The sequence below is a fragment of the Bradysia coprophila genome, unplaced genomic scaffold, assembly GCF_014529535.1.
Source record: "Bradysia coprophila strain Holo2 unplaced genomic scaffold, BU_Bcop_v1 contig_248, whole genome shotgun sequence".
Lineage (NCBI taxonomy): Eukaryota > Metazoa > Arthropoda > Insecta > Diptera > Sciaridae > Bradysia > Bradysia coprophila.
Window position 1 is genome coordinate 819,204 of NW_023503509.1, and position 26,520 is coordinate 845,723.

General features: G+C 33.5%; 1 protein-coding gene across 1 annotated transcript in view; it reads left to right on the forward strand.

Moving 5' to 3' along the window:
- The window catches only part of LOC119078238 (frizzled-2), a 40,569-nt gene that overhangs the window by 10,348 nt on the left and 3,701 nt on the right, over positions 1-26,520 (forward strand). Inside the window, exon 2 of the mRNA XM_037185699.1 lies at positions 6,881-6,932. The gene's annotated coding sequence lies outside the window, so the exon portion shown is untranslated. The remainder of the gene's footprint in view (positions 1-6,880; positions 6,933-26,520) is intronic.

Below are 26,520 nucleotides of genomic sequence, written 5' to 3' on the forward strand. Positions count from 1 at the left end.
TCGGAAATTGGTTCTTGTATCCTTAAATAATAGGAAATTGTCTATTGCTCTTTGTCGACCTGTTGGTGGTGAGGATATATTATGGTGTTAATTATGGTGCAAGGCAGTTAGATCGTCGAATCTATTACTTCCTTTGATCTAATTCACTACAACAAATTGATTCAAAATCTTTTATTTCATTAGTTTTACCTTAGACTTGGCTTTATAATATCAATCCATACCTACAGCTCATCGCTTTCTTTTGTCGTCGTTGGTGCTAACAGATGACACACTTCGCCTCTGTATTCACACATTCGCAACTAAATTTTAAGGTGAATTCACTTCTGTAATGTTATTATCGTCATATGTTCTGGTGACTAATGTTGTTGCACCTGTTTAGTTTATATGGAATCAAATTCACCTTATCACTAGTTGCAACTTGACGCAAACGAACTCAATATGTGTGCAACGTGACAAAACTAAATTCACCTGAAAGTAGGGATCCGTGCTTAACTACTCATTTGCGTTACCTTCAGTGTTTATATACTTTGAATGCAATCAACTGCTTCAATTAATTTAATTTTGATTTGATCTTTGAAAATGATGGCGTTATATGACGACGTTTCTATGGAACATGTATGCCTCGGACGTATGCCCTTGTTACATTTTCATTTGCATACAATGATGTGTCGTGTAAACATATTCTATTCTAAACGAAAGCTACACTCCTAAAAATCCAGTCAAATGTAACATGTTGTTCTGAATAGAAAGAATTTAATCAACAAAAAAAAAACTTGTAACGAAATTCATTCCACAACGAGAACAACAACAAAATATAAATTTCGAATCATTGCAGCACCGAAACATATACAACACCACACAGTACAACACTAATTTTTAATATATTTTTTTCAAATCAATCATTCAACGTCCCACCAATATATCATCTCATGCCTACACACGCGGTAATAACGAGTTTCCTTTGAAAAATGCAGAACTTTGGCTTTCGTAACACACAAGAGAGAAGTTTGAAAAAAAACCAACATTCAAATAAAACAAGACATTGATTTGTTTGTGTATTTTTATTAATAATAAATTGATTTTAAATGTTAAAGAGAAGTTACGAGCCACAACAAATTGCCATCGATTAACCGAACAAAATTTTAATTTATTCACTTTACGAATAAAGTTTGATTCAAAACAGAAATTATAATCATGTGAAGTTTAATGGGAAATGTTTTTGGATGTTTCTCGATGTTTTATTTACAGATTGACGTTCCAATATAACCGATCAAATATGCGGTCGGTATATACATTCAATCTGAAGTTTATGATTTAATTGAGTCGGCTTTTTCGGACTAATTTTTCGGCTACTTTACTTAACAGAAAATAGAAATAGAAATAAAAAAAAATCTGACAAATATTTCGATGTACTCAATACCAAATTTAACATTTACATTAACCGAATCTACCAAATTATTCATACAAATGGAATGGGAATGGGTAAAAGCAATTTATTTAATGTTTCATGTCATACAAATATTATGTTCGTTACGAGAACGAACAATGTAAGTTTCTGGTTATAAGTTTCGGTGTGTGTCTATACACTACACATTTTATATATACCGAACTACCCACTTAAATAAAACTTAAGTCTTTATACTGCAAGCTTCACATAACATTTAGATTCACTTCGTTTTGAAAAAAATATAAAATCCGTGCTATTATCGTGTGCTACGTTATTAGTCCCCAAGTCTTTTGATATACATATAAAACTACACAGCGATACAAAGGAGACATAATAATACACACACAAAAAATAGTGCAGGGAGCAGGTCGTCGACCGCTTTTACCAATAGTTTTTCGTCACAATTCAATTGAGCTTAAAGCTTCTTCGTACATAAACGATGTCATAATCAATATCGCTTGGAATTATTAATAAAGCAACCGTTTCGATGTTTGAACAGTTTTCTGATGATTTTGTGTTCGCTTAGGGTTTCCCCCTTTCACCATTACAACGTAATTGCCTGCAGTTGAGTGTGGACAAAATGTGTATCGAGTGATTCTATGGTTACCTAGAATCGCAAAGAAAAATCTTGTTTGACATCGCTGAAACTTGTGTATGGGAAAGGTTTCATTCTTTTATTCTTTTCTCGTCGTCAGTACATTGAGCAGTATAGCCAACACTAACACTTTTGCTATACGGATTTCGTTGGAAAAGAAAAAAATATTTCGTTTTATACACAAAATAACCGGTACAACACTACTGCAAATTTTTATAGCAAACCGAACCAAAAAAAAAATCAAAACAAACAAAATCTCTATAAATATAATACACACAGTTGTGTAGTGTAGGTATGGAACATCATACACCCGGTATATATATGTATGATATATGTATTTATATAAGCGCACTGTAAACAATAAGAAATATGCTAAAGGAAAACATTTCTCTTTAAGATTGACAGCTATATAGACTGCCTTTTATTACAATGTTTGCGTATACCTCAAACTGGTAATATTTAAATTGCACTGGCATATATTGTATATACTCTGTACATCTATATCCATATTATACTCTCCATCGTTTTTGATCCGATGGTGTTGGATACATGACTAAATTTGCTGTGAGTTGGTACAATATTGCAAAAATAAATACTAAGAAGAAGTCATAAACGAAACAATATATAACATTCGTGGACTTGTGCACACAAAATTTGTGCCACAACAGACGATACTTCTCGTATGCGTAGGTTCACAACCGATAATCTCTTCGAGTCTACAAAATAATTTTTTATTACTTCACATATTTGTTAATTATTTGTTTTATGAACATTACAAGACCCATACACCCATTCACCGTCTAAATATACGCACGCACACAATACATCATTTGGCAGGCGGTGAGTCTTATTGTTTGGAAACGTTTGATAGTTTGATTCTTTTCGGGTGGAAGATTTATTTATGCAGACTTTTGCTATTATTAACTGGCCTTTGAAGCCAATCGATTTGGGAAAATCGAAACGCAGAGCAAAAAGGGCAGGTGTTGTTAAGCTTTTCAAAATATTTATTTTACATTTCGTTTTAACTGAAATGGAAAATGTCCTTTAACCATTTAATGGCACTACGAAGACAACGATACAATGGAACTGATCTTTAAGCGGCTTATCTCACTTCTTTCACAGCATATTATACATTAGACGGTTTATTTAGTTTCCCATTAAATTTCCAGTTAACATTAACTCGAAAAGAAATTAGACATTAGTTCGATTCCCGTCAGCGTTGATAAATTTGACCGGACAGAAAAATAATCTGATGGGAATTATAATAGCCCTGTCCAACCAGTTCTGGTTATGGGCGGATCATTATTTTACTAATTTCACATGACTTTATAGGTTCTCGCTTTTCTTTGCTTATCCCTGATACCGGATTGTTTTACAGTGCTCAGTGGTAAGCTGTGCCAGAAACCTAGTATGATGTATACTAAAAGTACAATACCAGTGTCTCCCAATAATGCGTTTTTACCGGTGACACTTCTCAACTCAACTACCGCAGATCCGAACCGGTTCTGGTGTCCATATTCGACGAATCGGTTTTTTCTCTCCAGCGGTTGAGATTCGAACTCTCACATTGGCAGCTCAATCGAGTAGTAAAAAGAAAACGATAAAGCCATTACGCCATTGAGTTGCTGATGACGGGAATTGAGCTAGCGAAATTTCTTCGAAACGAATATGAACCGAAGATCATTTCAATATATTTACCGGTAATTGAATCTTGTCTATCGACTGGGCATATTACAGGGGAAAGATGAAACCTTAACCTTTGTGGTAGATTTCTTTGAAAGCCAATTCAATAAATCAAATTGATCATAGACACATCAGTCTTTCGTTTTTTTTGCTGGTAATTCAATGCAGTGAACGTAATCAGATTATAACACGTAATTTCGTAATGAAAAACTAATGCAACAAAAGCGCTTTTGCTTTTAGTTATTGTTTTCGTTCCATAGTCATTCATATTCTAAATGGGAAAGTGCTTTCTCGCATATCGCATTTTTAATACAATCGATGATGATTTACCCTGCAATGATATACAATATTTTTCGTTGCGTAAATAGGTAATTTATTACTCATATAACTATAACTGGTATCTGGTTCTTCGTACAGGATTGTATTTCAAAATGACTATCTCTGGAAGATTAAGATTCAACAGTAATTCTATATTACGTCCATATTTATAATATATATATTGACAGAGTGGCGAGAGATACGATATTCCATACGATATATAGAAATGTGCGTACTCGTACTACATGAAAGCATGTTTTTGCTGATTAAAATACAGAGAAAGCAATATGTGGAGTTCATAAATAAATATCGAAAAGTATTTTCCTTCATATCGATAAAAAAGAGACTACTTTTTAATAATGTACAAATAAAAATTCCAATATTCAGTGTGTTGTACAGCAGTATCATAATAGTCAAGTGATAAATGAGAGCTTTAAAAGTCATTGACATTGAATTTATGGTGTCGTAAATCAATGTGTTTTCTGCTGATGCTCTTTCTTCGGAATCGTTTTTTTTTTCGTCGTCTCTGTGTCTTTTCTGTGTTTCCATTTCATACTTTTCTCTAGCTTGGTGTTTCACTTCCAGGGTATATTTGAATTTCTCTGTGTCGTCGTTCGGATATTTTCTCTTTTTTCCTTTTTCGTCTATTGTCTTAAATATGTTCAATTCAGCAAAAAATAAAAGGGAATCATCAAGGAGATGTACATTGTTCATCGTGGGTTTTCATGGTATTCAGATTTTTATCATTTGTTGGATTTTTTTTCTGTAAATTCGCGAATAACATTTCTTTCATTGACATTTTGCTAACCCGATAACAGAGGAACTTTTAAGGTTGGCTGAATATTTTATTGCTAACTTAAGAGAGTTTCGTTGTAGAAAAAAAAAACTCAAATAAAAAGAAACTTTTTGTGAGAATTTTCTGTATTCTCGTGTCCAGAGGACCAGTATGCTGTACTCAGTGCCGTCTTATCAAAGGAGCTAATTTTCCAAACTATTTTTGACATATGTTCGGTGTGATTTACCTTGTTCTCTCCCCACAATAGGCCATTAAAAAACTTCGTTTTGTTTGGTCGAATTTCATTTCTAGTGAGAAAAGTGCAACACTTTTTGCCCCTTAAAAAAAATAGAACTTTCCTCACCTGAACTGTCACTTCGTTTATGTTGTCGAAGATGGTATGGTTAATTGATGTTTTTTGTTGCATGAAGAAAAACGGTAGATCACAGCAGTTTATCTCTGTGGGAAATAAGAAATTCTAACTGGAGTAAAATTGCGGCACTCGCTTCGCTCTGGTCACAAACATTGCTCTTGTTAGAGTTTCTCAAGTACAACTTTAAAAAGTGAAAAGTTTGGCTTGTGGTGCCTTTCAATCTTTAAAGTTTATTTGGTGAAACATCAGTTTTTAAAACCATCGGACAAATATGTTTGAAAGAGTTTGAAATTTCATTTCCAGAGCGTAGCGAGTGTCACAAGTCACACGAGAAAATTTCCTACTTTTTTCCCGTCGTCAACACAATGTTTTTCACAACTAAGGCTACCGAACATCTAAAACTCCAGAAGCTTCAGCTGAGGTGAGAAAAGGACTATTTTCTCGCCTGCGTTGTGAAAAAGTCTTAAAACGGCCCTGACGATACTAAATCCTTTCATCAATTTAAAAAAAAACATAAAAAAAAATCTTCATCAAGGGACACGAGACACTGTTACCCAGTCGCAAGTCAACTAGCAGTCAAAGAGAGTAACAGCTATTTAACGATGACAGTGTGTCAATATACTAACAACATAATGTTCAGTTAATTGCACTTATAGTGTGAAGACGACAACAATGCACCGTCAAATAAAATCCATTAAGAAAGAATGTTGAACAAACCACACAATGGTAGAATTATGAGCGTAATACATAGGAAGAGAAATATAACATCCATTACATAGAATGCGATAAAAACCCCGTTTTTGTCTTATCAATTTAATCGTTTTTAATTATCGTCGTCATATACAAATACGAATGATGTTGGAACGAACCACGAAAAAAAAAATGTCTGTACACAGAACCGAATAGACCACCACCAACAACAACAACAACCATACGGATCCAATGGTGTGAACGATAAATTTGTCATAAAATGATTTGTACTACACACGACCAAATTATATTTACTCAATTTAGTTATGGAATTAACTGTTAATATGGTGCTCATCTATGGGTATATAAAACAAGACATAAAAATGGTGTTGTTCGTTGTTGTTGCTGTTTTATTTTTATGTTCGGACTTGTATTATGACAATGTTCATTGTAATGTGTGTGCGTAATGGGCTTTAATTTTGTTCAAATATTTATGGCAACCGAACCAAATATGTTACATGATGGCAATTACGTTTCGGTTTGTTTTTTTTTTATTCTCTCCTTCGCATTTGCTACTCTAAAGTGGTCATCTATGTGCAATAAATGGCACTTTTCCATTAAATATATTCATACGTTGAATTCATATTGTGATCATAAATGCTCTCCAAGCATTATAGTAGAATAGGTTCGTCGTGGTTGTATGTAATATGTTGCTGCATGGTTAAAAAGAACCAGCTAAAAGAACAAAAGCTCTCGTTTATTCAAATTGGTGTTAGGCTATTTGGCGTTTCCGGCGAATTATCCGCACTATTTGACTATACATATTATAGCTACTGAAGCAATAAAACAATGTATGCCATTTTCCCGGGCTGCTAAATGTTTAATTAAATAATTCCAATATTGAATTGCTTAATAACTCCACGAGTAAATGAAATTTAAACGCCTCGATTTACGCACCACAATATATACTAACCGAACGTTTTTTTGTTTTTGTTTTAGATTTTGTTGGATCTACTTTGGGAGAACACGGGAATCATGTCGAACTGAAAAGGTAAGCTCGATGAAAATCGATTTGTTTTAATAACTTTCAATGCAAACGAAACACCTGATTCGGACAAGCCCCCAGACAGTTTATGCTTCCACTTTATTAATTCAATCCGTTAAAACATTTGACAAGCGGCATGTATGTATGTCAAAACATTCAGTAACAAATATTTGGCGAAACTCTAAACAAACGAAGTAACAGATTCAGATCATTCAATCTGCTACGTCGTTCGTTGGAATTATCTACACTTGTTTGCAGCGGAATCTTTTACTTCATTGGCTTAAACATACATTTTACCATATATATGAGAACAACAGATGTCGGCAACAGATGACTGGTCGTTTCTGTCATAATTTATGGTTGTCTTGGTCACATAAATTAAATTATTCGATTGATTAATCTAATTCTCGATGGCAAATGGATTGGTTCGCCATAGTTAGAGGACAAGCAGAGGCATCATTTTTGTCGATCTCCACTGAAGAATAAATCTTAAAATTTTTGAGCAACTCTCAAGTCATTTCATGTAGCCTGAAACTTAGAGTGTTCATGCCAATAATCCAATTCTGGTAATGGATTTCCCTGTATTAAAAATATTAAGGCAGAATTCTTTCAATTGACTTTACAGTGACTTTAGAAACTCAACGTGGAGATACTTATTTTGTGGTACAGACGGCAAGCATATGACCAGTATTATTATCGGGTCTATTACTTCCATCGATCAAAGAATTTTTATTCGGGTGATCTCAAATCTTGTACTTCATTTTTTTTAACATTTCACTATATGAAGGACCACATTACCCAGAGCTTGGCTTTTTTTTCGTCGTTGTCGATAAAAGATGAATAGCCGTATGTGACAGGTTAATTAATATATAAATAAATGAGCTACGACCAAGAACTGCTGGTTAAACAAGCGAATAATTCAATGTCATCCCAAATTTCATAGAAATTATGGCAGTATAAACAACCATATGCCCGTGATGGTGTCTAACCATCATAAAAATAATGATCGTCCTGTGTTAACTTCAATGACAAAAAAAATATTTTGACTGACTTTCTTATCTATACAATCGCCAATGTCGAATACACATTTTTATGAATTCCAGAGAAGAGAAAAAAACGTCCATGCATGTAAGAAATATGTCTCTACGGTTTTAAGTTTCAATTTTTGTTATTTATTTTTTTTTTCCTTCCACAAAACAACTCTGAAAAATGAACCCCAGACACACCGTATTGAACATAAAATTATAAATTTTAAAACGCAACGGGGTTTCATATGCACACACAGAGTCATATTTTTTTGCCTCTTCTCTCTCTCTCTACCTGATTTGTTCGTTAAGATTATTGGTGTACACTTCGTATTTAAAAAAAAATCTAAGAAGTCGAATGGTTGGTTTTATTTTTGTAACAAGTTCGAATAAAAAACGACATATTTGACTTTACTTGAACAAGGTTGTGTTGTTTGTTTCTTCTGTTTAAATAAATTACCTAATTTCGTATTTATGATTAAGTTTTGTCTACTCAAGATTAATTGTAGCGATTTTTTGTTTATAAATCATTTTAATTGACGTAATTTTTTGTTGTTCACTTCACTTCACTCCATACAATCTGAAACCAGCACCACATTCGAGATAAACAATTTTTTTTCTTGTAATTTTCCCTTTTCTTTTTCTGTTTTCTGAATGAGTGAAATCAATTCCAAAAATCTTATTTTAATTAGTGTGAGCTTTAACTCTTCTTTTCTGTGTTCGTGTTCCCAATTAGACGATTGGGTTGGTGTGTTTTTTTTTTCTTCTCTCGTCGGATGTACATGCAACCAAATTTTAATCATTCATTTGATATCTTTCGAACTTAATTAAACAAGAATTTTGTCACATCATTTACATTTTGGGGCAATAAGAACATTTTGTTTTTATCATAATTGATTAAATGCTGCTATATGACTCACTTGTGCATCATGCCTATAATTCCTGAAGCTTAAATAAGATAAGGTAGTTCATCTGCAGAAATATCAGTGCCTGTGGTGTGTTTTATTAATCATACATGGTATGAACAGCCTTCGTTAAAATATAAATCTTGTGTGGTAAGATCACCATCTCTAAGAACAGAAGAACAGAATTGAGGAGTTTTCACCTCGCCGCAAGTGTATCATTTGAATATCTAAATGCAGGAAAAGGACATGTCCAATTATAGCGAATTAGAAGAAAAATGAAACTTCATTGATTTAGCTCCATTTACAATAGACAAATAATTCGCTAATTGGACATTTGGGATAGTTATAATAATATAACGATTAAATCTGTTACTTCCTTCGTTTAAAGTACCGCTTAGTGGATACCTTAAGTCGTGTGCCTCTTTAGTTTTAGCATGTAAGATACTGTAAGATACTGGGCGCATACTGATAACAAATGCGAGTTTTTAGTTCTCCAAGTGAGGGGCTTTTAACAGATCGTCAGTTAACATTTTTTGAAAAGTTTGCTGATCTAAAGTAAGACAGAACTCACATGCCTATCGACTGTCCTATTTACACCAAACTTTGGCTTACTACATTCGGATATCATGAATATCTGTTTGGCTTTTGACACTTCCTACGTGAATTCCCTGAAAGTATAAAGTAAGGCCAAGGAGTAGAGAAAGGATTGCTTTAGGCATTGAAACTTGATCTACAACCATACTGCACAGACAATGACTGTTCATCCCATGAAGCAAACAAAAAATGTGTGTGGACCTTGAATATATAGTTTGCAAAGCGAACGAATAGACGTCTTTGTTGGTTTTTCCTTTTTATATTTATTCCTTTAGAAATTTCTGAATATTTTTTATTTGTTCACAAAGCTAAGAAATGGCAATAACAACACATGCAACATTTCTCTATTTCTTTTCGAGATATTTTTTTCTATTTTATTTTTTCACAAAACCATCCGACAGAGTCGTTTTCTAATGAAAACATTTTTTTTTGTTTTTACAACAAATCGGTCGAGTCAACCGAATAACATCAAACTGATTTCGAATGTTTTCATTCAATTTCGCTTAGGGGGTGATTTTAATAAAAACATTCAAATTGCCTATGTGCCATTGCCTTTACGAGCGATTCGGTTTTTTCTGCTCTTCCTTTTTTGCTGCGCATATAACAGAATCTAAACCAGTTCTGAATATTTTCTACACCCATAATGTCATAAATAAAATGCCAAGTACATACCTGGTGGTTCTGTGGTTCGAAATATAAGAAACATAAAACGTTTTTTAAAAAAGAACTGAGGAGAAAAAAAACGACCATTTCATGGACATGTTCTTCGTACCTAATGGAGACAAAGAGCAACACAATATTTTCTTTAAATAAATAAAAACATTTTACAATCTGATTAACCGGATGATAAAGCCTGCATTTGCACGAAATGAAAATGTGGTGCTGGAATCATAATCTTAAATTGTTGCTATTTTATGAATGCAAAACAAAACAGCAAAATACAATGGAAATGAAATATAAGTAATCGTGTGGCTACGAAAGAAAAATGTTTTCCGGATAAAAATACCAGTCAGCGAAAATTAAATGTTCTCTAAGAAATCTGTAAGAGAAGTGTCTCTAATAACGCTTTTATTATCACACTTTCCGGTCGTCGTAGTAAGCAAATTAAAGAGGTGTTCACCAGAAGATTATGCTCCTGTAATTAATTTTCTTGTGAACCAATCTCGGAATGAATACAAGAGAAAAAGAAATCTTTTCCTGTATTTACATTGTATGATAAAGGCACCATCAGCAGTATGCAGTAGACTATCCGTGACGAAGCATTAGGTACTTAAAAGCATCATAAGTCAATAAGAAATAAATGAACATTTCGATTATCGATGTTTAATCGCCCTTGCCCATTGAATCTCATAGCCAACAAAATAGCACAACCAAAACTCAAAACAACTTTAGCTTAATGACTATATCCAGTAAAATATACATTGGGGTCAATTGCTACCAATGCTAACGAGACCGATGGGAGAAAATATTCAAAATCAATCAGACGAAACATTGATGCTTTTGATTTTAATCGTTTCTCGTTTTATACATCTTCGACCAATCCATTCCGATTTCGATAATTGCGGTTATTGAAGAATTCTTAACCGACGAAACAGACAGATATTCGAAACTAAAATCAGCCAACCAACAACATCCAATCGAGAAAATCCATTTACTTCATAACACAAACCAACTCCAATAATATGTTAATGATGAATCGTGGATCGTTGATTATATCGTTGAATTTGTCTGGAAAAACAAACGTGCTGGGGATTAACTATTGGTCATTTAACATCACAAGTCTGTGTGTTTAAATGCTGCTTCCAGTGAAAACGTTTCTGTGTAGCAAGACTGATTGCCAGATAAAATAGCGTTTTGCCACCATTTGATAAATGTAAAATATATTCCTAGTATTCCATGGCTGTTGCATTCACTAATTAAATCTCTATATGGGATAAAGTGCGGCCGTGTATATATACGAACTGTTTTTACTAAATATGCATGCGTGATGTTAGATTCCATCGAATGCATGTTTTTTAAATGAAATAAAAAAAATTTCATTAGATAAACAACGAATGTTTTTCAGAGCATTTTATGTTACAGTGTATTAAACTGCTCTCTCCATTATAACTCCCATATTCATATAACGAAACGAAAATACAGAAAAACCTGTGCCAGCATTAAAAACAATTTTTTTTCCTTCTTCTTCGTTTAGTTTTCATTGAGATCTTATGTAAACATACACATACTAAAAAAGAATTATTTTCTTGAATGCATCTGCTAAACAAATAAATAAATTAGACAAGAAAACATTTCAACGAAAGTAATAATAAAAAAACACACACCCATCGAACAGTCAATGTTAATTAGGTCCAGACAACCGAAAACCGAAGAAGAGAAAAAACAAAAACAAGAAACAAAATACCCAAATCAAACTGGAAACGAAATCAATTTCAATTTTATTATATATTGAAAATATAGCCAGTGGGATCCTTTTGTCTTTACAATATTTTTTTCTTCTTTTCTTTAACTGATGTGTGGAGGAGCACACTGTGTAATGCTGGCTTGCATGTTTCACTGTAACATTTCATTTCATGGACCCAAAAAAAGGCTACGAAAAATGAAGAAAACGAAATTAAAGAATCGAGGTCCTCGTTAACACAAAATAAAAAATATTTTTTCGATTTTTATCCAATTATACCGGGAAAGGTGTAAAATTCTCCCAGTCGTTCACCGAAATGGATAGTCAATCGATTTCTTTTCGAGTAACACGCACGACTTAAAATCGTACTCAAACAAAGTTTAGCAGCACACGATGCATAAGTAAGTGGTTTCTTGTTGTCCAAAAAATGAATTGAGTTTATTTATCATTTGTTCATTGTATTTAAACAATTTGTCGTCAAACATATTGATCGGAAAAAAAGACTTAACACCAACAATTCCAATGCCATTCTATACCAAACTTCTTATACCAGTGAAGGTGTGAAATCTTCGCAATTCATGGATACACAAGTGATGTTAAAATTATCTATCAAATTAAACATACGAAGCTTAGACTTAATTAATCTTAATTAATTACTTTCCTATGATGATTCTACGAACCGCCAAACCGTTCAAACAAAAAATCACGTTTCGGTGAAGGTTTTTTTTCTTCTATTTTTGCGTTCATTCAAATATTGCCATCACATATAAGTCGTCGTTGTCTTGTAGAAATTTTTATTGATTCAACTTTTTTATGACAATTTTTTTTTTTCATTTTTAAAATTTAAATTTTAGATTTTTGATTCGCTTTTTTTGGTCGAAACTATCGTGTAAGCAGGTGGTAATTATAGAAATTCGATTATTTAACAATGTTTTTTCTTGGCAATAATTAAATTTTATTAATGACCATATTCAGAGGAATTGTTTGGTTTTTGCCAGATTTAATTGCTTACTTTTAATAATAAGATACGTCTGGTCATAAAAATTTTGATTGTTCCTTTACAGTGGAATGCGAACACGACTTGATGGGTTACACAAGTGTTGAGGAAAAAAAACGAAGACCTTAATTTTTGTCCTCTCTAGTACACTGAGACATCGAGTGTTTCTATGTCTCTGGTTCGGTTAACTAAATGTGACTAATCCAACACTTTTTTTTGGTTAACTCGGGTGTTTCCATCCATCTGTCAGATGATGATGCATCTTTAGATGTTCTGTATTTGTCAAAGCAGTACAACAATACGTAAAATGCTACATGTCACCAGGTCGTGATTAAAGTGACAAAGTTAACAACCTCTGTGACTTTGGTAATATCTTTTGCAAGCATGTGTACATCTGGCGAATTATAAGCTAAATGAAAGTACTGGCCATTTTGTAATGAAGTGTATTGAGAAATGAAGCTACAAGTCAGCTATTACGGTGGTAGTGAAAACGAACCTCTATGAGGTTGGTTGTACCCTTTTGCAAGCATGTACACATCTAGCGATTCATAAGCTTAATGAAAGCACTGTTCTTTGTCTGATGAGAGCCAGTGTTTTTGAGGCGATTGATAAATACAAACCAATGAAAAGATGCATCAAATCAATGAACCTAACAGATCAAAACTCTGGCAGTAATCATTTGCCAATTGTAATGACATTTACGCATTTTGCATGTTGCAACTATTACCTCAATGAAAGCTTTGCCTCAATCTTTTATTCAGATGGGAACTTAGACAAATCATAATTTAATTTGATACTGGAACCGCCACCACAGCCGTTGGCTTCGATAACCACGTCGCCACCAGTCATTTAATTTCTAATTGTAATTAAACCGCACAATTTGGTAATTAATTACAACAATAATAATGAATCTCATGGCTTTTAGCCAAATTTGCTGCAAAATTTAAATAACCCGAGAAACCATCAACGTCGACCAGTAAACCGATTCCTAAAAATATTACCTATCTACTATAATATCCTTGTTTGTGTTGTGTTTTATACGCTTCACTTACAAACGTTTCGAATGTCTATTCAGTTAACAAGATAGGCGTCTGTCATGAATAATTAATTATGTAAATTGGCTTTTGTACCACAGCATGGAGTTGCTTGCTGGCTTACGTTTATCTGTATGCGTACAGTATTATCATCGTTACAAGAAACTATACACTGCGCTTACTAACGATACACATAGACCGTACCGTTTTGAAGAAAAAAAAATTAAAAAAATTCTTACCGCGATATCGTATGGGTTATGTTACCAAAATCTTCTATGGAATATCACGGTCACATTTTGTGTTCATTTTCAATGCTTATTTTAACAACACAACCGTACAAACATGAGAAAAATATTTACCAGCAGATTCGGGGGATATAATAAATTACGGCTGGTGAACAAAAGATGTTTGGTTGTATCGTTTAGATGTTGTTTATGAGCGTAAACCGGCAACTTTTGTGGGCTATTAATTAAATATTCTGATTTTAAGGAAAAAAAAACTTTTTAATTGGTTCTTTTGCGGTATCGTTAATGACATCACATATGGGACTAATCGGAGATGAGATGTTTATGTCGGTTTAAGCTTGAAAATCCTTCGTTTTCCGAAATCGATAACCAAAATAATAGTTGATGTCCACTATTCTTACCAACGGTTAATGCTATTTTGTTTATCGCCGGTTGCTCTACATAACCCAACTATTTTCTTGAGACTTTAAGTCTAGGAATCTTTTGATCCTTTATGAATAACAAACTAATCGGGCGCTATATAATAGTTAAAATCTACTACTTCTTTTGTTTAAACTAACGCATATCGTTTGATAGAAAGTATTTTAATTCATTAGGTTTGTGCAAAAATTTCGTTATAAAAGACGCGAGTTATCCGAGCTCATCGCTTAGTTTGTCCCCTGTATCTATAGCAGATGACTTTCGCTTCTTTCAAGAATGCTGGTTTCTCTTCCAACAACTAGCATTATTCTACATCTCTTGATCATTATCCACGTAATTATTTGAAATTATTTAAATTTCTTTCATTTTTTTTTACTTTACGTACAATGTACATAGAAAGAAAAAAAACAAATCCGTACCACTAAAGCATTCCATGCGTATACATATGTATCCGATGTAAATGTACTGAATCCACACAGCATCCATGAATAGCATTATTTATGTATAAAAGACTTACCGACAGATATCACAGACATTTTTCTCAACACCTGATTAGTATGCCTATTACACGGCTAAATTGATTTTTTTTTACTTATTTTCGTTTGCATGTTTGACTTTCTGTTTATAATTTAACCTAAATGTTGTTGTATCTTTATCTCTGTTGAATAATTTTAATGTTGGCTTAAATTATACTTATGTTGAATATATGTGAAGTTGTTTTTCAATTTTGGGCTATAAGTCTTTTTCGGGAGAATGTGCGTATCGGGAAAAAAGAAATATTGTTCATGAAGTTGGATGTTAATCGGTGGAGTGATGTTGTTTCATGGTTAAGCTATGTATGGTTTGGTGTAGACTGAGGATGATCTCAAGCCTATTTCTCTTTGGTACCGTTATTTTCGACATTATTTACAACTTTCGTTAAATTTAGTTTGGTTCTTATAATCAAGTAATACCAAAAAAAATTAAATTGTTTTCTTTTCTAAAGACGACAGACTGTATTACTCTTTAATAATTCACAGACGACAAACATATATCAGCAGTGCCTATCCTATCCTCATTGTATAATCATTGGATCCATTACTTCATTTAATCTAACAATTTTCACGACTGATGATGTGAAATCTTTTACTTCGTTGTTTTACTATGCATATGGCTAGAAGAAATCAGCCAGCGTTTGTCGGTTATTTCTATCTTCGTTTTTGATAACAGATGGGTCCGTCCGTGAAATTCACTAAATGGCTTTTTCCAGACTTTGAGCACTATCTGTTGAAGGAACAAATTGTCAAGACAAAATTTGCTAATTCCACAGACAAGAAACAAAAGAAGAAAACTATGGCAAAGCTTCCGGTAAGCTCTTGGATTCACGGAGTAAAGACTAATTTTTTTGGAAAATTTACTAATGTGCGGGCATGATTTCATTACAGTCATTTATTTCATTTTCAGTTTCCAAATGTAAACTTAATATTAAGCTAGCAGCGCCCTAAAATTTCGTACTCTAGGTATTGCGTGCCAGAGAAGTTGGAAATTTCTTAATTTTACTCGTCAAGCTCAACAGGTCTTTCCATTAAAAATGTTTCAATAACAAATGATTTCAGTCTTGGCATATATAGATTTGAAACCGTAACCTCATAAGAAGCTTGTAGCGTGTACGCAAAAAGTGTGACATCAATGTTGTAAGATAAAGGAATAACGCGAACACTATGTGGGACCCTGGGACGGCAGTGATAATGTAGAGAAAAACCGGACGCCTTTATTAATGTCTTGAGGCAACCTTTTCCGTAGAAATGTTTCTCTTCGCCAATTAATACTTTGCTTGCTCGTCAACAGCACCTTGCCTTCGCAATGTCGTGTCATGTTTTTTTATGTAAATAAAGCTTTGCTCGTCAATCATATCTAACAAACATTCCGTCCATCATAAAAGAATGATAGATTTTCACAAGTCATTGAGTCACTGTTCTAGAACATCAATTAAGTGGGTTGTAAACACCCCGAATCGATCTCTTATTAACCAATTGTTCTGCCGATTTCAGTTCGTTTATCAGTGATATACCCACCGTCCTATTTGAAAGTATCAGCAGTATAATATAATTAAAACAACTACAGCTTTTGTGCTATATTATCGTAAACGAACATAAAAGAACTGAAAAGAAATGGTATGGCACCGAAAAAGGATACACATTTCTTATTGTGGAAAAAGTAAGTCATGCATTATGACTTAACTAAAATAAAGAAAATATACGAACGCTGATTAAAACGGCCGAGCTAAATAGTGCGCTGTTGTTGTTGTGAAAATGCTTTCTCATTTTCCATTTATTTTGCTGTAACATTAAAGTTAATTAATCAACTTCAAAAGCCACACACGACACCGAAAAGATTTATAGCGCTTTTATTACATTTTGTTTTAGTTTGTGGCGGGCACTTGATGTTAAGTTTCCATATGGAAAATGAAAATGAAATAAACGGAAATGAATGACTGTAATTAAATAAGTCTTTACTCCGTGAATCCCAGAGCTTACCGGAAGCTTTAACATTGTTTTCTTTTTTCGTTTTTATTTTTTTGTGTGTGTGAGTAGAATCTGCAAATTTTAACTTGACGATTGGTTCTTTCAACAGTAAGCGCTAACCGCCACCTACAAACCTTTCACTGACGGACTAATCATCTGTTATCGAAAACGAAGACAGAAACAATCGACACACTCTGGTTGATTTCTTCTTATATAGGTAGCCAAATGTTAACAGAAATGAAGTAAAAGATTTCACATCAGTCGTCTGAAAAATTGTTAAAACAAATGAAGTAATAGATCCAATGATTATACAAAAGGGCTTGCTGATATTTGTTTGTCGTCTGTGAATGGTTAAAGAGTAATACCGTCTGTCGTCCTGAACAAAACAATTTCAAATTTTTTGGTACGACTTGATTCTCACGACCAGACTAAATTAACTGAAAGTTGTAAATTATGTCATTCCGATGATATATTTATGTTTCAAACGTGACATTCAGAGCCGTTGATAAATTTCGATCATCAATTACATCGAAAAAAATAAAAATAAATATTTTCCATCAAAAACCCTTATGCCAGATTGATTACAGCATAAGACTTCGATAAACACAACACACATATCGAACAAAAAAAAATTTACCTAAACATCGTGTCAATCAAGTTCTTATCAAATTGTGCCACCATAAGTCCATAAGTGATTTGATAATAAAAGTTTTGTTGCTTTTTTACTTAATATTTATGGAAAGAAAAAAAAACAATATTTGCAGAGGTTATCAGTGAATTGAGTTCATAAATTTTATGTTTCAAACGAAACACTCGTGAAACGTTTATTTTGGGTTAACAATTTGATAAATTTATAAGAAAAAGCAAAAAAAAAAAACTTAAATTGAAGGCAGAGAGGCACACAACATGTTTCTTAAACGGACACTCGTCGAATTTTTTAATTTAAAAATGTGATGGAGTTCCCAGTGGATTAGAAGCTTTTTCGAATGATGAGTACTCTCTCACTAATTATACTTTAATGCGGTGGCGAACCCACGTTCAATTTATTTTCCCACATATACTGACGGCGACGGCAAAGCTTTTATGCCATCGTCGAATTCGATTCACTCGAGTTGTGTTTTTTTGTCAAGCTTTCATCCGTGCTCAATGTAGCCTTTTACCCATTGCACACTATACCCGACACACAAAACCATCTACCACACCATTCGCATTGATTGATTGACAAAAATTGAATTATGCGCGAACAAAAAGCCATTTTGATGCGGCAATGTAGTTAAAAGTTTTTCCTTTGACAAAGAGGAATTTGATAGATTGAGTGATGGGTTTTGCCATTACATGAAACATATTTTCGAAAATTTGAATTATTCGATTTTACGTTTCTCCGTGTTTTTCTGTGCGGCATTGTGTACATACAATACTCTGATGGCTGGAGTGTATCTGGTTTTTAGAGACACAATGTGCCTTCACATAGCACATCCTATACACATAGGTCACCAATTTGTACATCGGTTTGAGAGTCGAGTTTGAGTGTAATTAAATTTAAATTTAATTTCCATTAGTTCGCTACAATGTCGGAGGTTCAATTGTTTTCTGTTTCAATTTCAATTATTTCACAATCGATGGATCAGAATTCTAATCAAAATCACATCATGGATTGAATGTGGTGTTCGTTTTCATGTATATAAACGGGGTGATTGATTGGGCTAACGCCTACCTATAGAAAATATGAAGAAACCGTACTTGGTATTCTACCCTTGCAAGGCAATGATTGGATCAAAGAGTTTTGTCTTGTCCGTTCCTTTTTGTGCGTTTTTGACTAGATACGAAACCGAAATAGTTCTACCAGATGTCCTAAAAAACACAATTTCGGATAGGTCTACGTAGTTACGTGTCAATATTAATCGATTAATGGTCTTGCTATGTATACATCGAAATTCTACGACCAAAATAACGACTTTAACGACTTCAATGAGTCCAGGAAACATAACCGAAAACATTCGCTCCAAACGAAAAAATAAACAAATTTCGAATGGAACACTTTATATTGAAATAATAAGCCATCAGCCAATTGAATAAATAATTAATTCGAGTTAATGAGTAAATATTTAGCTTCATTTTGATGTGACAGTTTTATCAGGTAGATTATTTATACTGCACAGAATGTAGCATCATCATCATCATCATCGTATGAAACTATCTCTATACATAATTACACTAACAGTGTTCCGGATCTGTGTGTGTTGTTGGCAGTATATGAATTCATGCGAGATGATTAATGTATGACAAAAACTAAATTCAAACAAAAATTGGTTGATCGTTCGTTAAACTTTGAACAGATGTAATGTTGCAGTTGAGGATTTATTTGATGACAGCCATCAGTTTTTGTGTTTGTGTGGAAAATGGGGTGAAATGAACAAAATGTTCAAACTGGTTGAATTAGAAAATTAGACGTTGCATCTAAAAGGGTTTGGTCATAATGTCGTACTGTATGTTCATAAATTAGTTCAATTTCGTCAGTGGTTTTTCATAGTTGGATTTAATGCATCACTGGATAGTATCAGACCACCAGGACTGTAGAAGTTCATGTGCTCTGAGCTCTGATTAATATTCCACAGAACTACAGTTTTAAGTCGCCTGCTACTATATCATTCACTTCACCGAATTCAGTCTTCGAAATGTGTGCACAGTTTGGCTGTTTCTACCGTTTTTCATTTTGCTGTTGTTCCATTTACAATTTTCCAAAGTACCGTGAGCATTGCTAAAAACAACAAACGACACAAAACAAGAATTTAACGTGTGCTTTCAACTTTGGTACGAATTTTCACAGCTTTTTTTCTGTAATTTTTATTTTTGTCTTTTCATCAGTGTGAAAAGAGTTGTCTCAAAGCAAACAAAACAAGAAAACGAACCAGCAAGACAGCTAAGAACACTAACAAGTAAGGTGTTTATTTTAGAAAAACGGGAGACTTGGTTTTGTGCATTATTCTTGTGTACACCGTCTTTTTAACTCGTATAATGTGCTATGTGTACGTAACTACTCTCATACACGATGTTTTTGTTAAGTTTTTTTTATTCTTTTCTTTTTGTCATCTCACTATGGTTGCTTTTTCTGATAAAATGAGAACATTTTGTGCACCTACACATAACACCCAACCAACTCCATGCATCATTTTTTGATATAGTAGTGTGGCGTTTCCTCGCATATAAAGAAAGTTGATGTTACGAGTACGGTAGTGAAGTACGAAACGATTTTTATTTCTTCACAATTTTAATCAACTTATGACTAACACCGCAGGGAAACTTCAGTTAACTTACGATATTAACAAATTTGGCTGATTTTAGATCTACAACTTTAATCGGGGAAATCGAGTTCAGGGCCGGACTGACCATATGGTGAAATCAGGCGAGCCAGATCACTCCTCTTGGTTTAATCAATCGAAATTTCTATTTTGGCGCTTATTTCACGTTATTTTGTAAGATTTTGTGTCCAAAGACTGTTAGCCAGATGCGCCCTCAGGTAGCGTTAATCGTGAGATAGATAGCACTGACACTTGGCGTTTTGTGAACACTTCTACGTCAGGCCGAAAACACACGACCAATTCTGCGTTGCTGAGATCGATAGATTTGCTGCTGTTTTGCATTGTTTAACGTATGGAACAAATCGGATTACGATGGAAAAGTTAGTATAATTTTCGATCTCAGCAGCGCAGAATTGGTCGTTGTGTTTTCGGCCTAATTCACACTGTACCCCCTTCACAGTTACTCTACTTTGTGACAGTATTTATCCGAGTTATTCCCTCCATATCGAATCTTCTACAACCATTCTCTTCCAATCTCAATATTAAACTTGTGAAAACACAATAAAAGTGCAGCAGTGCTTTCATAAAAAAAAAACCATCCGAAAAAGCTATCGTTCCTCACATTCTTGTTCAACAACATTGTTGTTTCAAGTTTTTATTTAACTCTGTTCTTCATTCATTTTCGATTCCACAAGCACTGTGAATTTTACAGATGAAGAAATTCAATTTTTTTTTCTTGTACAGAAGGTAGTTTTGTTTAAACCATACGAACCTATCCGACTAAAAAACCAACTGACGTATTTTCCGATCACGCTCAACCAGATTGCAAATTATAAAGTTTTTTCTTCTTTCGAATCCATATTCTCTGCAATCGTCAATTTCATAATCACTCATAATATAAATGATGGCACAGAGGCAGGAGTTTTTTTTTCTTCTTTTTAAATAAACAGGAACTGTTTGAAATGAGGAGAGAGAAAAAAAAACGTGATGCTCATATACGTGCTTCACTTGTATTATACGTATAGTAAGTCAACCTAATGAATATTCAATCAGTTCCAGTTTAAACAAGAACAAGATTAAGAATACCTCCAGCAATGTATGATGGTACCTTTTGTAGAATGCACATAATATATAAATATGCATGCATTCTTACTGCATAACACGTTTTTAATGGTATGCACTTTACAAGAAGGTACTTGACGGTTGAGAAAAATCAACAAACATTTAAAATTGCCAATACGCGAAAATCATCAGTCATGGATGTAATTTTCCCGTGTAAATTGAATATACGGCTGAGAATTGCATTATATACCGACTGTAGTTGGTCTACCGAACACGAGGAGTGTATTCATTGTCACAACCGTTGAATGACTGTCAAATGCCAATCAGTCGATCAATTGATCGATTTCAACTGAAAATTATCAATTTTCCCGAATATTAACGTCGATGTGCTCTTCTCAAAGCCCCATCAGCAGGAACCATAAGTTTTTTTTTCTCGAATTTTCATTGGCAATTAATTCCAAAACATGTGTCAATTTTAACTGTCATGTCATTACCATCAACACCGGAACATAATTGCATCTGACATGAACTTTGTTTTTAAACGATATGTGAAAGACATGCTCTTCCTTGCTGTTTGGTACACATATATGTATAGACAACAGCAGACACACATTATCTGCATCCCTACACAATGACGAATGTACGTCTTTTTGTACACAAATGAAATGATTTTTTTTTGTGTGTTCAAACTTAGATGTGGGTTTTGACACACAATATCATGTATAACGTACAGTGTAGAGCTGTACGAACATCTAATACCATATGTCTAATATCCCCCGGAAAATTGTCAAGATTTTTTCTTCGTTTTGTTGTTTTTCCATTAATGAATATTAAAATTGAAGAGTGCAGGAATGTTGAACATGTGCTATGAGAAATTGGATGTCTATTTCGGTTCGAATAGCACAGCACATCGTCGTTCGGCATCCAGGTGCGATATGATGGTATAAAGCATAATATCTGCTTGCCTTCAATTTACGAAAATTACACAGCATATACGTGTTACAGGTTCGTGTAATCCTTTCACAACATTTTCAATTTCGGGCACGGATTTGCCTACACTGAGCGAATCCAGTCCATGTTTTAAATTTAACTCAAAACTTTTTGTGTTTTTTTCTGGAAATGAAATGAACATCCACGACCAATATCGTTTTATTGAAACACACACCGACATTCTTGAACGGTCGGCGCATACGATTCCGGGCCCTAATTGAATGGTCTTGTATATAAATTCTGTTTGTATATAAATTACAATTTAATGAATGAATTATTTGTAATTGCTGTCAGTATAGGGTTGATTAACATTACTTCTCAGTTTGTTTTTTTTCTTTCGGAAAAACGAAGATATTTATACTGGCGATGAAAGATTTATGGACGGATTTTTATGTTGTTCGGAATAGAATTTAAACAAATTAACAGCCACACATTTTGAATAAATTTTTCTTTATTTATTTAGATTTAAATCTTGATCGTTGTAGTTACAAGTGCAAGTGTTTTTCGGTTAGGTCAATGCAGGACTCGCGATAGTGGTAATGTTCCACGCACAATAATAGGGGATTGGTTATTCGATCAATTTTTAACCAACCCAAATCTAGTAAAATCAAACCGGAGTTTCTATAAAAATCAATAAAAAATCTGAAGCGAGAAAAAAATGTTAACAGCGCAACAGAAAACGGTCATTTAATGGTCTCTTTACACCATAAAAACGTATACCAACCATACACTTTGGCTGGCGTAGACAGCCATTCGAAAAGTCTTTTGCAAAGACATTAAACCGCTTTATATTTTCTTTCTAAATATATTTACGAGACAGACGTTGTAATAAATTAAGTGAAAAAACAAACAATAAAATTGAACAAAATTTCGCCAAAAGAAGACTTAACGTCATATTTATTATATAGCTCTGGATATTATAATGCCCACACGTATTTTAATGTGGCAAATAATTTTTTGTTAAACAATATAAATTCTTAAATAAAAAAAGACGAAATTTTAAGAAGTTTTAGTAGGATGTCAGTTGGATTCAGTTCGTTTTCTCCTCTCAGCACAAGGAGGTTGGAGGTTCAATGTTTTAAGAAATTTGCAACAGTAAACTATCTGCACCCAAGGACCCAAGTGCTTAGCTTTCACAGATTATTTGCACCCAGGTGGGTAGCAAATAGTCTAAAATACACTATTCGCACCTAATTGATTCAAGTTGTTTGTGACGAAACAATCAATAGTTAGACCTGTTTGTGAGAGAAAGATTCAAGTTGCTTCTGTCGAAACAATCAATTGTTAGGCCTGTTTGAGCGAGGAAGATCCAAGTTGTTTGTGACGAAACATTCAATAGTTAGACCAGTTTGCGAGAGAAAGATTCAAGGTGCTTCTGTCGAAACAATCAATTGTTAGGCCTGTTTGAGCGAGGAAGATCCAAGTTGTTTGTGACGAAACACTCAATAGTTAGGTTTGTGAGAGAAAGATTCAAATTGCTTCTGTCGAAACAATCAATTGTTAGGTCGTCTGTACACGGAAAAATGAAAATGTTGCACCCTCGTCAAAATAGTGTCCTTTAAGCTATTTACGCCTGAATGTCAATAGTGAATTTTAGGCTATTTGCACCCAGGTGCAAATAAACATTTTTTTTTCTCGCGTTTGAACGATTATTGATTGTGCCGATTCACGAAAATCATAATGAAATTTCTCAAGAAATTTTCTCGCGTGAAACACATAACGTCCATACAGTAACCAAGGTATCATGCAATTCACGGTGTAAATGTGCCTTTCAACGCTTCCTTGTATGAAAATGACACTACGTTAGAAAGACTTCCGCACTTTCCAGTTTTAATTTCGACCGCACTTAGGGCGTGAATTACGAAATTCACATTTTTTATTGGCATATCCCTTGGATATGGATGCCTTTTTCCTCTTGTACCTCTTATCATTCATTCTTCAACCTCACTCCTCGCTCAACGTTCTCAAAGAATTTGAACAGAAAATTTTATTATTTTGATTTTCCTTATTTCTTCATCATAATTGCATGCTACTTAACTTGTGCCACTGTACACAGGCAGATTTATAATTATTTCGCAAAGTAATTTGTATTAAGAAGGGAATAAGACGGAAAAAAAACGGCTCTGCTGCACAAGCAATCCAAACGAATTGGACAACATTTTCTCGTTGTGATTTAATTTTTTTTTATTTTTAAAACATTTTCATCTCGTTAACTCGATTTCTTGATTTCATAAAATTTTAATTTGATGACGCTCATATAAATTTATTATATGACCTGAAGACAAACACCGACATACTCTCCGTATACAAGCCATCGCTTTTAATACGAATATATATTCAGATTGAAGACATTAAAGCATATTTTTACAACTGTTTTAGCAGCTATGGTGACAATTCTTCTTCGTACAGATTGTTTTTTTCTCGTCTTCTCCACTCTTACAAATACGTCCAATAGAAATGCCATCTTAAGAATTTGTGAAACATATAAGTATAGTCACGCCAGTGCTATGACATATATATGAGCGAATTTATACACACGGCAAATAAATTGGATTTTGTATGTAAAAATCTGTAAATTTTATAGGAAAACGAGTTTAACGAACGAATTTTAATAATAAAAAAAAATGTCGAGCTTGGAGCGTTTAAATAGTAATGAACAACAAAACACACATGTTACATATATGTTACATACAAGCGATCATAACATTTTGAAAATGAATTGTCGTGTGTATGTTAATTCCAGCTACAGAACCAGACAAATTTATCTATATAAATTCAAATAAAATGTGCAACCGAAACCGAGAAATGGGAAATAACATATAAAATGTCGATAGTTAAACATTTTCCGTTTATTTATGTTTCGACTCAGACTATAAAATCGTGGATTTTATTTATTTTAATTAAAACGCGTTTAGGTTCGCTATTGTTATTTTAGAGTTTATTTTAAAAAAAATATTTATTTGTTGGAGTGCACATAGTTTTTCCTATTGGGTAAAAATCCATCCATATCGTGTAGAACACAGTCACTTTTTTTCCTGTTGTAAACATATCACACTCACATATGGTTCTATACCAATATAAATACCATGTCGAGAGACTGAACAAAAACAAAAAAAAAATGATGTTCAACGTTTTATTAGTTGCCTAGGGTTGATCCGAATTAATCTTAATTTTGGGAAACGCAATTAAATCAGAAATATATTTCAGTAAAAACAGTGCAACATTTCCGCTGGACATCTGGATTGTGTTTCTCAATAAAACACATCATTGTGATTTAAATAGAAACAATTTGCGGATTATGGTCTGACATGTCTGGTTTATAAATGAAAAAATTTAAGAAAGAAAAATCCTTTTTTCCTAATCTAAAATCTCAATATCGTATGAACTGCAGAGAATTGGTAGATGAGTGTTCCACCTGTACTTTAAGTCCCTCATAAGGCCATTGTTTGATTATATGCCAAATTGTTTATCCAAATTGAGGGTAATTGCGGCTTAAAATGGAGAATGGAATTGAAAAATAAAATTTTCGTTGACTTGTCAGGCCAGCCATTCCATTCTACATACTGGGCTCCAATATCTTCATTTCGATCCCAATTTGAATTTTCTACGATTTGTGGTGGTGGTATAAAAAAAACACCCTTAAAACCCTTCTAGGGCTAGAAGATCAGGTAATTGAATGATTTGGCATAGGTTTCAAAGAGTCACCTTATGATGGAGTCAAATTGCCGCGTGTTTTAAGAGGATTTAAATTCAAGAAAATTCCCTAATTTTTCCGTCGCGTTTTATCTGTTTCTCTAAAGTAACAATAGATCGAAGTGCGTCTGCTGTTTTGAGTTAGTTTTTTATGTTTTGGAGAGAAATTCAGAAATTTTAACGAATTTTTGAAATTTGCAGGAATTTATTTCACTAAAATCAGCCCTGGCACTGGTATGTGGTATATAGATGTTCCATTGTTCCGATTTGTTTTAAGAATCTCTGACTCTCTCTGCAATTCACTTCACTGATAGTTCCATGTACTACTCTAGAACAAGGTTTTAAATACAACTTTGAAATGCCAACATAATGTTAACGTATTTCCATAACATTGTGTCGCTGTGGAATGCTAAACTAATTCGTAA